This window comes from Podarcis melisellensis (assembly GCF_964234715.1).
Source record: "Podarcis melisellensis genome assembly, chromosome: 17".
NCBI lineage: Eukaryota > Metazoa > Chordata > Lepidosauria > Squamata > Lacertidae > Podarcis > Podarcis melisellensis.
Window position 1 is genome coordinate 15,319,961 of NC_138534.1, and position 13,550 is coordinate 15,333,510.

General features: G+C 43.5%; 1 protein-coding gene and 1 long non-coding RNA gene across 3 annotated transcripts in view; both read right to left on the reverse strand.

Moving 5' to 3' along the window:
• Positions 1-13,550, reverse strand: part of ADAMTSL1 (ADAMTS like 1) — a 465,616-nt gene that overhangs the window by 398,543 nt on the left and 53,523 nt on the right. The window lies entirely within an intron of this gene.
• LOC309360401 lies at positions 7,327-10,000 on the reverse strand. The gene is made up of 2 exons (XR_014164104.1): positions 9,863-10,000; positions 7,327-7,449 (listed from the first exon to the last, which is right to left on the reverse strand). It is a non-coding gene; the product is annotated as an uncharacterized lncRNA (long non-coding RNA).

Genomic DNA, 13,550 nt, shown 5'->3' on the forward strand with positions numbered 1-13,550 from the left:
GGGAGGCGGGTGAGTCGGGCTAATCCTCCGACGAGCTCCACCTCCAGACCCATTGCTCAAATCCTTTAACCCAGGAGGGCGGGGAGGGGGGGGAGAAAGAGAAAAAAGAAAGGGTGGGAAAAAAGAAGGGGAAGAGAAAATATTTTTTTAAAAAAAGGAAAGAGAGGGGGAAAAGCGAGGGATGGAGGAAGGGGAATAAACAGAAGGGGAGGACAATGAAGAGGGGCGGGGCTTGGCAGGCAGCAGATAACTGGGGAGGGGGGCGCGGCTGGCGGCGGCTCAAGGCAGGAAGGGAGGAGCTGCCTCGCGGAGAGTCTTGGGCTGCAGAGATTTCCCGTTCAGGAGTGCGGGAGGCCACGCCGTGGATGGGAATCTCCTCCTCCTCTTCCTCCTCCTCCTCCAGGGGAGAGGGTGGTCCGCCCCACCGAGTCGGGCGTGCTCAAGCGTGGGAGCCTATAGTTAGAGCTCAGCTCCTTTTCTTGCCTTCCCCGCCCCCCCCCACGGAGCACATTTTCCTCGTCCCTCCCCCAACCCCCGCATGTAGAATAGAAGCCCTCCAGCCTCCACGGTGCACAAACTCTCCCCTCTGCAACGAGCACTTTGTTGCATATCTTTGGTGAGGTTTTTAGGCAGTCTTGGTGCACCTTAAATCAGCGCTAATTGCGCCTGGACGCAGTATTTACTTCCGAGTAGGCCCCCTCCCCCCCCCCCCCGGTAGCACCTGACGTTGCTATTCGTATCATCAGGTTTGTTTGTTGATAATTTAATTGTTTTAAAAGCATCATGCTAAAGAGCTCTTTCCCACCCCCAGACCCTTGGGCAAAACAGAAACACACACATACACAAACACAGAGATTGAGCCCTGCAGGTTTTATGAAATGAATGGATTCTGAATGCCTGTTTCAGTGGCTTGTCCGCCTTAGGCTGCTGGGCCAGACACCTGTTACACGGTGCAGTCCGTAAGCTGTGAGCGCTGCTACCTGCCGCCGAGACCACGTAACGACAGTCTTGAAAGACCTACATTGGCTCCCAGTACCTTTCCGAGCACAATTCAAAGTGTTGGTGCTGACCTTTAAAGCCCTAAGCGGTTTCGGTCCAGTATACCTGAAGTAGCGTCTCCGCCACCATCGTTCAGCCCAGACACTGAGATCCAGTGCCAAGGGCCTTCTGGCAATTCCCTCACTGTGAAAAGTGAGGTTACAGGGAACCAGGCAGAGGGCCTTCTCAGTAGTGGCGCCCGCCCTGTGGAATGCCCTCCCATCAGACATCAAAGAGATAACCATTACCTTCTATGCTGTTACTATTTTTTTATTTTTTTTACATAAGTAAAAAGTGACCTTTCCCCATCTGGCATGGTGGTGTGCCTCGAGATTTTTTTCATGAAACAAGTGTGCCTTTGCCCAAAAAAGGTTGGGAAACACTGCCTTATATGCTGTTGAAGTGGAGAGTTTGACTATTTGTTACTAGGGTTGTAAACCAGTTACAAAAAGTATCTTAAATAGGGTTCCCATGTGTTCAGACAAAGGAAGAGTGAAAGCATATAGACATACCGTACTTTGTAGAAGACAAACTTCCTGCTATTTTACAGTATACTTCTTACTGTTTTAAGGCTGAATCTCATGCAGTGTTCATAACCTGTAGTGCTTGGGTTTTGTTTAACAGACATACAAGGATTTTCATGGGGAAAGCAAGAAAATGCTTTCAGCTTCCTCCATTACCAAGAGCTACATTCTGCCATTTTCAGAAGATGTATGAAGGACCAAGAGCTCTTAAAACAATTTTTTTTTGGTTTTCCTTCAGTGCACATTATTTCTGTATATGGTGCGAAATGTACTTTCTGAATGAATGATTGATTACTTTTGACTTGTATACAGCATTAGAAGGTGGTGTTCTCTTTAACCCAGATAGAACTGGCAACTACATGGAGATGACAGGTACAGTCATCTCTGCTGCCTTCTGTTATTAATACACAGCAGTGGGAGCTGAGCCAGATAGCTTTCCCAGCATTCAGTCACTACAATTCCTGCCTCCCAAAAGAAACATGCTCAACACTGGCAATACAGGCTGAAATAGCATGTGTGACTGAAGAAGCAGTTCTCAGCATTTGTGTGGTGTGTGTATCAATGGATTGGGTCATAGGGACCTATAGCCCTATGGTTACAAGCAAAGCCTTATCTTGATTGGAATGATATGCTTGGAAGCAAAAGCAGGGTCAATTGAATTACTAGATACCACTGGGTCTATCATGACATTGGCATCCTGGCTGGTCTAGGACCAATGGCAGAAACAACTGAATGTTCCTCTCAGGGTCACTGGTATCCTATCCTGTGACAACCATGGCTGTCAACATTTCCCTTTTTTAAAGAGAAATTCCCTTATTCTGAATAGGATTCCTCGCAAGAAAAGGGAAAAGTTGACAGCTATGGTGACAACTGGTCTAAAGAGTTGCAGGGGCAATGGAATCTTACTGATATGGGAGCTCAACAGGTCCTCTCAGAGGTCTGTTGAGGCCTGGGCCACTTCTGGCTTTTGAGGTCACAAACCATAACAAATGCAGCCCAGCCAAAAATGACACATGGGAACAAAATAAGTCACCACCACCTTCCAAAAAGGGGACAGGAGTAAGAAATAATTATATGGTTTTCCATACTTTTTCCTGTGGAAAGCAGTAATTGTTGTGGAAAAATATCCTTTTCACGTAATATATCACAGTTGATAAGCACATCACAATTAAGAAAATCTGTGACTCTAAAATGCATTTACTACAGGGGTCAGCAAACTTTTTCAGCAGGGGGCTGGTCCACTGTCCCTCAGACCTTGTGAGGGGCTGGACTATACTATATTTTGGGGGGGGGAATGAACGAATTCCTATGCCCCACAAATGACCCAGAGATGAATTTTAAATAAAAGCACACATTCTACTCATGTAAAAACATGCTGATCACCAGACCATCCACAGGCTGGATTTAGAAGGCAATTGGGCCAGATCTGGCCCCCGGGCCTTAGTTTGCTTACCCATGATTTGCTACGTCTGTGCTGCAGACAGTAAAACATGTTTACTACTTATATGAAGCTATAGTTAAGCCAAAGTGCCTTAAATTTCAATTTCCATCCTTTTTGTTACACAGGTGGATTTGTAAACACATTAAGTAGAATGTTAAGTAGAAAGCTTTTTGATCCAAGAACCAGAACCATCAGGATAGCTCTTCATTGGAGTATAAAGCAGAATTATGTTGTTGGAGGAAACTCTTGAGAGTCCCATGGACTGCAAGAAGATCAAACCTATCCATTCCGAAGGAAATCAGCCCTGAGTGCTCACTGGAAGGATGGATCCTGAAGCTGAGGCTCCAATACTTTGGCCACCTCATGAGAAGAGAAGACTCCCTGGAAAAGACCCTGATGATGGGAAAGATGGAGGGCACCAAGGAGAAGGGGACGACAGAGGACAAGATGGTTGGATAGTGTTCTCGAAGCTACCAGCATGAGTTTGACTAAACTGCAGGAGGCAATGGAAGACAGAAGTGCCTGGTGTGCTCTGGTCCATGGGGTCACGTAGAGTCAGACACGACTAAACGACTAAACAACAACAAAAATAAAGCAGAACTGTTTTCTAAGTGAGTAACAGGAATAATGTCTATTGAGTGTTAGTTTTTTCCACTACTTCTAAATTATCAGGTTGCTGGCTTTGTCTGAAAAGGTTATTTTTCCTCTGCTGATAACTCAAATAGTTCAGCTATAGATATTCAGTAACTTCATGGTATATGATCAAATAATTATCTTTTCTGATATCTTTTACAACTGAGATGTTTAAATGTATTTCAGCATGGTAGATAATAAAAAAGAATGGCTGTTTAACCTGAGATTTCAAACCCTACACAAATCCTTATTTGTGTTGTCATCTGTATTTAAAAGGCCTAAGACTATATTATTAAATTATTATTATTATTGTTATTGTTATTAAGATTCCAGTGTATTAAGAATTAATAAAATGATCCAGAGATACTAGTGGTGAGCTGAAAAGAACCCCTCTTTCTCATTTGGGTAATTCATCATAATCAGTACTGAGTCCAGCACCTCACTTATTCACAGATGGGTGGATTTCACAACTAACAGCAAGCAAGCAGTGACTAGAAAGTATTCTGAGATAGTAGAGAAGTGAACTGAACAGGGTGACATCCTGTTTTCTCAGCTGGGATTGTTTATTTGCAAATAGCAGCCTCGCCCTCTGAAGTAACCCAAGGACTTTGAGCGTGTAAACAACTGCTTTGTTAATTACATTGAACTAACTACAAATCAGACCAAACTTATTGTTAAAGTTTTTTTGGGGGGTACCCCCCTAAATTCTAAAAATTAATAAATGGAAGGATTTTGATTAGTTGGGATGTGAAGGGAGAAGTGCAAGTTGCAGAGGAATTCCTGGGCTAGCCTGTGCAAAAAAACCGACCTCACTGAGGGCCGTTGGCATAGCAAAAGAACTGTCCTCCCCTGTTGACCTGAGGTGTGAACAGAGACTGGGGATTTGGAAGTTTGCCTGGATAACTGGGTGTGAGGTGTCAGGAAAAGCCACCTGTTAGCAGGTGTGTTGGGTAGAAGGAGGAGGAAGGAGGCAGAAAGAAGCCTAGGGTCCATCTTGGGCAGGATGGATGAAGGCTCGCTGCACTGCTGTGGGGGACAAGCCCATCTTGAAATGACCGTGCTGTAAGCTCTGGACTCCCTCCATGCAGACTGAAGGTGCAAATAGGTGAATAAACCATGTTTCTTAAGGCTATGACCATCTCTGCCATGTCTCAGTTCTCCAAAGGAACACAGACGTTGGGTGAGTGCCTGGAACCCCCCGGGGATCTTGCTATTGCTTTGCAGAGAACGAGTGTGGCATCCAACTTTTGTAACAATATAAATTCCATTTACCTGTGTTAATTTCACACATTCTGGAAATCTCAATTTAGACATTTTGTTCAGGACTTCCCCATTAAGATTAGAATGTAGAGGCAATCCATATACTTGGACGATAGCATATATTTAGAGCAGGGATTGGAGACCTGTGGCCATTCAGATATTTCATGGAATCATAGAACTGTAAAGTTGGAAGGGGCCATGGGGGTCATCAAGTCCAACCCCCTACAATGCGGGAATATGCAGTTGTCCCATGCGGGGATTGAACCTCCAGTTCCCATTAGCCCCAGGCAGCATGGCCAATGGTTAGGGACAATGGAAACTGAACATCATCTGGTGGGTCACTTCTCTGGTATGGGAGTAGTAATAATAGTAATAATAATTAATTATTTGTACGCCACCCATCTGGCTGGGTTTCCCCAGCCACTCTGGGTGGCTTACAACAAAGATTAAAAATACATTAAAATGTCACACATTAAAAACTTCCCTGAACTGCCTTCAGATGTCTTCTAAATGTTAGGTAGTTGTTTATCTCTTTGACATCTGATGGGAGGACGTTCCACAGGGTGGGCGCCACTACCAAGAAGGCCCTCTGCTTGGTTTCCTGTAGCTTTGCTTCTCGCAATGAGAGAACCGCCAGAAGGCCCTCGGTGCTGGACCTCAACGTCCGGGCAAAATGAAGGGGGGTGGAGACGCTCCTTCAGGTATACTGGGCCGAGGCCGTTTAAGGCTTTCAAGGTCAGCACCAACACTTTGAATTGTGCTTGGAAGTGTACTGGGAGCCAATGTAGATCTTTCAAGACCGATGTTATGTGGTTTTGGCGGCCTCCTCCAGTCACCAGTCTATCTGCCGCATTCTGGATTAGTTGTAGTTTCTGGGTCACCTTCAAAGGTAGCCCCACATAGAGCGCATAGCAGTAGTCCAAGCGGGAGATAACTAGAGCATGCACCACTCTGGCGAGACAGTCTGCAGGCAGGTAGGGTCTCAGCCTGCGTACCAGATGGAGCTGATAAACAGCTGCCCTGGACACAGAATTGACCTGCGCCTCCATGGACAGCTGTGAGTCCAAAATGAGTCCCAGGCTGCACACCTGGTCCTTCAGGGGCACAGTTGCCCCATTCAGGACCTGGGTGTCCTCCACACCAGCCCGCCCCCTGTCCCCCAAGAACAGTACTTCTGTCTTGTCAGGATTCAACCTCAATCTGTTAGCCGCCATCCATCCTCCAACTGCCTCCAGGCACTCACACAGGACCTTCACCACCTTAAGAGAGGTAGAGCTGGGTGTCATCTGCATATTGATGGAGACCCAGTCCAAACCCCCTGATGATCTCTTCCAGCGACTTCATGTAGATGTTAAAAAGCATGGGGGAGAGGAGCTGCTATATCGGTAGTTATTTGGCTACAAGTTGAGGTCCCCAGCATCACCTCCCACACTGTTCTCCAGAGGGTTTGATGATGCTCAGGAATGCTGGCAGCTGATGGCACTGGAAGCTCCAAGAGGAATCTGCAAATGCCACCCCACTACTCAAAAGGCAGAAAGGGCATTTCTGTCTGTTGAAAGCGAACTTTGGATCAGGACCAAGGCAACTTCTTAAAGCATCGTTTTTCATCACAGCACCATTAGATGCTCTGTGCTACTGCCCTCTGTAAAATGTTCTGTGTGTTTTTGAAAGACGGTCTCTTATAAGAAAATATGTACCCACCAGCGCAATCCTACAAATGTCTATTCAAATATTTTAAATACAGACATATGGAAGCATGAGTATACTTAAACCCCTGTAACGCAAGCTAAGGAACTAGGAATGTGAACAGTTTGGCCTCTGCTTTGTTCTGATCTAGCTTTAAAGACTTAAGAGTATGTCTCTCTCTTCTTGAAACCAGAGTTGCATTTTTGGGGACTTAATGGCAGATGGATACAAAATCTCTGAGATTTATCCTATCTGTATAAGTCTGGCAAGAATTATGAAGAAAAACATCTAACATTGAAAAGTGTGGGGGGGGAGTGTCCTTTCTAAATTTGCATTCCATTAATAACTGGTGTTTAGCTTGATGATTATAACCTTTTTCATTTCTCTGTTTTGGTGAGATGAGGCCTGTCTGGATCATAATTGTATAATAGCATTAAACGTCTTTCCATTATATGTAATTATTTCCTTATGATAACAAATTAAATACTGAAAGTTGTTATATTCCATTAATTTGGGTGTTAATATGGCTTTTGGATATTTTAATAAAGTCTTTGCCCTTTTTAACATTGTGTACTCTTGAATACAAATTGCATGATTATGTACATATACAATTTCTGCTGTACAGATCACATGGACAAAAGCTTGGCTTTCCCCTCCACCATAAATGCTAAGTGTGGCTGGCCTCGCCATAACATTTTCAATAAAAAAGTCATTATTCAACAGACTCAGAAACCACACTCAGCCTAACAGCATTCTGTTTTAATAAGTTTGCATTGAACTGTTGTTGTTTTGCTTTGAGACTGGGCTGATAATCTTCAGTGAGCCATAGTTCAAAATCTTGTCTGATCTTTCTAGTCATTTTCTAATCTGAAAGAAAACCCACATCTAACGTGAGAACAGATATTAGGGCAAGGCCCAACTCAGGAAAAAGACAAGGAGAGGAAGCATTTGTTCACCACATTGAATATTATTCCATAGAGCATCTTAATGTACAGGGATGATAAACAGAGCCATGTGGACTCTGCTTCATGAGAAACAAAAGGATGTCACAGCAGAATAATGGGAGCTCATCTTTAACACTTTTCCATATGTGTTCTGCATAAAGGCAATGCCTCAGTGTTCCATGGAACTGAGTGGCCCAGGAATTTGTTTTTTTTTTGGGGGGGGGATAAATTTTGCTATGAACAATGAGGTTCCAGAAGAAGTGAAATCTCACACCCAGCCATGAGAACTGTAGCAGTTGACTTCCCTCCTCTAAGGTAGAGTCCATCACCAGTGGGTGGCTGCTATCCAAAATCATAACTAGAACCATTACATTAACCAAAGAGTAAAGGTAAAGGGACCCCTGACCATTAGGGCCAGTCATGGCCGACTCTGGGGTTGCGGCGCTCATCTCACTTGATTGGCTGAGGGAGCCGGCGTACAGCTTCCGTGTTATGTGGCCAGCATGACTAAGCCACTTCTGGCGAACCAGAGCAGCGTACAGAAATGCCATTTACATTCCCACCGAAGCAGTACCTATTAATCTACTTACACTTTGATATGCTTTTGAACTGCTGGATTGGCAGGAGCAGGGACCGAGCAACGGGAGCTCACCCCGCCGTGGGGATTCGAACCACCAACCTTCTGATCGGCAAGTCCTAGGCTCTGTAGTTTAACCCACAGCGCCACCCGCGTCCCTCATAACCAAAGAGTAGGGCATTCAAATTGGCAAATGGGGGGGGAGGGGAGAGTCACTTAAGTACAGTAAGTGCTAAATCAAGCACAACTCTTGAAATACACTGTTCAATTCCCCAGTTTGTGTTTTGAAAAACGAAATGAAACACAAGTACTGTATTTATAAACACATAGAAAGATGAAATGAGCAGATTATGTGAGCAGCTGTATCAAGGATAAGCAGAAAGGGGGGGGGGGTTCTCCCACTTCTATTGATCAGACTACAAGCTCACTGGCAGACCAACTCTGCTTCTGCATTACAAAGATGTCTGGAAATGTGACACGAAGGCTGGTGACATTAACCCCACAGTGTGGGAATCCCTTGCAGACAACCATAGTGCCAGGAGACAATCAGTCAAGTTGTGTATCCACAGCAGTGACCAGAGAAGGATTAACCACTTAGAAGAGTGCAGAAAGAAGAAATGCTATGGTACATCTGCATCAGCTCAACAGGATGCCTTCATCTGCCCCAACAGCAACAAAACATGTATCTCCTGTATTTGTCTCTACAACCACAGCAGGCGCTGTGACTCTCCAATGGTTTGACTTCACCCCTGAAGGCGCACTCTTCCACTGTCACCCGAGACAGACAGAGGCCAACAGCAGCATTTATCGTCCACTCTGAAAACTGCACAGTGCACAAAAGTGGCAGAGGGATAAACAACCAGGGAACATTTTCCATGTTTCTTGATGCACAGCTATTAATCGCCTCACAGTTTGTTGTGTTCAAACCAATGGCAAATAAATTCTAATTATTCCAAAATGTTTATAGCCAGTATTGCCTATAAAAATAAGGGGGGGGCCTCAACTCCCATCCTAAAATAAAATGAAAAGGATATGATATTCTTGCTCTTTCCCCCTTCAGTTAAATGGTTTTACTGATTTGATGATAGCGTGCTGAAGAATTGCAAAAAACTGGGCAGCTGTCAACAGTGTATTTGGCAGACTCCTAAATTTATTATGTAGTCCACCTACCATCTGCCAGACCTGACCTCGCATCTTCCCTGTTAACAATCTTCACATACAATCTCTTTCCAACTCCCATTGGGGTCTAGCCAACAGGATTCACACACACACACACAAATTCCTCCTGTGAATTACAAACAACATGCAAACATCTATCTTCTGGCAATGGGGGGTGGGGGGTACTTCACAAGGATGCTGTGTGTTGTGCAAATTGTTTGTTTGTGTGTATGTCACAGAAACAGCATACACACTTGTAATTTCTGCACGAGTAGCAAAACAGAAAGAAAGAAAAAAATGAGAGTCCTCATTGCTGTTTCCTGCTAATAATCCACAGGCTGCCAAAGTAACTTGAACCTCTCTCCTCTACACACCCAGTCCCTAAGTCACTAACCTTCCCAACAGCACTGACAGCAATGATTGCCTGGAAAAGAACTGCAAAAGCTAAGAAAAATCAGCTTTCCATACAAAAAGAATTTGGGAGGGCTGCACTGTGATCAGAGTGTTATCCTACCAATGCAAATGTGGTGGCAACGATGAAACCTTTCTTCACACACAGATACACATATGGACATCAAGCTGCTATTCTGTGCCTACTTACCTGAGAGCAAGCCCTATTGAGTTCAATGGGGCTGACTTCTGAGTAGACATGCATGGCTAGAAACCGATACTGCAGCTATTTTTCAACTTGCCCTCAGTTCTCCTCGTTTCTATGCACAACCCATCGACACACTTTATCTCGTTATTACATCAGAGAATATTGCCTCAGTGATGTAGAAGAGCACAGTACATCTGGTAAGTAAGGAAATAAATCACAAGGCTGGCTTTTGGGAGTCCTCCACCCCACCCACTACCCTGGTTTAAATAAAAAGAATTGTTTCATCATCTGCTGCTTCCCTGCTAGCTGCTCAGCCCTGTAGGCTCATATGGCCTGTTTTGGCTTAGGAGAACTTTCTCACTAGCAGATGAAGGCTGGCACACACCAAAAAAGAGGTTCACAGCTGTGCAATATGCTGCACTGCATTAACTACAAATCCCCAGCTACATTATGAAATTTTTATTTCATACTCCGCCACCCCCCACCCCACCCCCAAAATATGAAATCTGTACTTGCTACATTCTCAACTTGACAGGATGACAGGCACACAGAAGATTAGGCCAGCCCTCTTGTCTGGCAAGAGTAATTTTCTAAAAGCTAAACTTCTGGTTTCAGGAACTCCCACTTTCTTCTCAAACTTGTATATGCATAAACCGTAATTTCATCCACAGTTTTCTTAATTAAACCAAATGCGCACATGTAACTGAGCAAATGTTTTCACTAGGTACACTTGCATGAAATAATCTGCCCAAATATAGGAAGGTAGGAAACTCAGGAAGGTAGGAAGCTCAGGAAGGTAGGTAGAGACATCACCTTGCCGACAAAGGTCCGTATAGTAAAAGCTATGGTTTTCCCAGTAGTGACGTATGGAAGTGAGAGATGGACCATAAAGAAGGCTGATTGCCGAAGAATTGATGCTTTTGAATTATGGTGCTGGAGGAGACTCTTGAGAGTCCCATGGACTGCAAGAAGATCAAACCTCTCTATTCTGAAGGAAATCAGCCCTGAGTGCTCACTGGAGGGACAGATCGTGAAGCTGAGGCTCCAATACTTTGGCCACCTCAAGAGAAGAGAAGACTCCCTGGAAAAGACCCTGATGTTGGGAAAAATGGAGGGCACAAGGAGAAGGGGACAACAGAGGATGAGATGGTTGGACAGTGTTCTTGAAGCTACCACAGCATGACTTTGACCAAACTGCGGGAGGCAGTGGAAGACAGAAGTGCCTGGCGTGCTCTGGTCCATGGGGTCACAAAGAGTCGGACATGACTAAACGACTCAACAACAACAAAAGGAAGCTCTCTTAGTATAAGTCAGACAATTGGTGGTCTATTTGGCTTGGTGTTGTCAACAATGACTAGCAGCCGATCTCTAGGGATTTCAGACATCTCCTACCTGGAGATATAAGAGATCAAACCTGGGACCTTTTCGATGCAAGGCACATGGTCTATTACTGATCAGTCACCCTTCTGATTGCCCAGTTCCTAAGGTAATCAAGTCACTAACACATACTCACAAATTGACAACAACAACAACAATTATTATTATTTATGTGTACCCCGCCCATCTGACTGGGTTGTCCCAGACACTCTGGGCGGCTTCCAGTGTATATGAAAACATAGTAAAACCTTAAACCTTAAAACCTAGATATTGGAGCGGGATGCCAGCCGGTGGCAGAGGACAGAGTGACTCCAGGAGACATAGGTGTAAAAACACCAAACGGAAAAACGAAGACTTTATTACTAAACAAATAAACACAAGCTCTGGTGGATGTTATTCCTGCAGGCGAGGCAACAAAACTCAGCTTTTTTCCTTTATAGCAACGGTCACCTGCAGCCAATTAATCCCAGAAACTCTTAAAGGTATACACACATGTTTCTGTGCCGAATGTCCTCTAACACCCCCTCTCATTCAAACAGAAAACAATAGTATTTTAAACAGAAAAGAACATATTTACATATCACACACTGCAACTCCCAACTTTGTTACCAGTCGTGTATGTTTTTCAAGGGTTAACGCTTTTGTAAATACATCCGCCACATTTTGTGTACTTTCACAATACTTCAGCATTATCTGGTTCTGTTTTACATTTTCAGCTACATTTTGGTATTTAATTTCTAAATGCTTTGATTTGTTTCTAAACAGGTCAGATCCAGACAAGGTTATTACGGCTTGATTATCTTCCATAACTTGAATAGGATAATTACACTCTACGTCTATATCCTTGAGGATCTGAACATAAAATTTTACTTCATTACATAATTCCGACAATGCACAGTATTCGGCTTCAGTTGATGATGTGGCCACTATAGTTTGTTTTTTGGATTTCCATCCTACTAAAGAATCTCCAAATTGAAATACCATTCCAGAAATTGATTTTTTATCAGGCAGGTTGGCCCAATCGCTGTCCACGTAACACTGCAATTTTGTGGACCCTGAAGATGGTAATTTTAAACAATAATCAAGTGTTTGCTTTAGATACCGGAAAATACGTTTTAAACCTTTCCAGGCATTTTCTGTAGGACAGCTTACTAGTCTGCTTAGTATTCCAATTGCATAACTCAAATCTGGTCTGCTCCACAATGAAATGTATAATAAACTTCCAATTATTGAATGGTACATTTCAGGATTTACAGGTTCTGTGCATTTTTCTTCATTTTTGAAAAAACCTATTTCCATTGGGGTTTTTATTCCCTTGCAGTTTTGCATATTGTTTCTTTCAAGTAACTCCACTATTTTGTCTTTTTGACTCAACAAAAAACTTCCATCGTTTGTTCTTTGAATGTCTAAACCGAGATAATTTTTTACTGGCCCCAAATCTCTTACTTTAAATTCCTTTCTTAGTTGTTCTGCAAATTTTTCCACTTGCTTGTCACCTTTTGTAGAGTAAAGCAAATCATCAACATAACACAAACACAATTCTTGTTTATCACCCTTTCCTTTAGTGTATAAGCAGTTATCAGCTAAGCTTCTTTTAAAACCAAGATTTTTTAAAGCATTATCAAGACATTCGTTCCAATTTCTAGCTGACTGTTTGAGCCCATAAATTGCTTTGTTCAGCCTATATACATATTCTGTTCTCCTGCCTCAAAACCTGGCGCTTGATTCATAAAAATTTCTTCTTGCAGATTTGCGTTAAGATAAGCTGTTTCAATATCAAAATTGTTTACCTTAAACCCACGTTGTGCTGCAAGAGCTAGCAATAAACGTACACTTTCACTCCTTGCAGTAGGAGAAAAGGTTTCATCAAAGCTTTCACCTTTTCTTTGAGTAAAGCCTTGTGCTACCAGTCTGGCTTTGTACTTATCACCACCACCTGCCAAGTGTTTTATTTTATACACCCATCTACAGCCCACTGCCTTTTTTCCTTCTGGCAATGGCTCAATGGTAAAGACATCGTGTTCTGCTAAAGATTTCATTTCTGCCTTCATTGCATTTTTCCACCTTACTATTTCCTGGTGTGGTAACTTTAAAACTTCCTCATAATCACGAGGTTCCTTTTTCACATCAACAGTTTTAGCTTCTTGTATAGTAAACCTTTCTGGAGGTACCCCCTTATTGCTTCTTTGTGACCTTCTAACTTGAACACTCTCCCCCTCTGAACTATCTTCCCCTTCTGATTCATCCTGCTCAGGAGAAATTGGTTCAGCTTTAGGAGATTGTGTACTAGGATCCTCATCCCCTGAATCCTCAT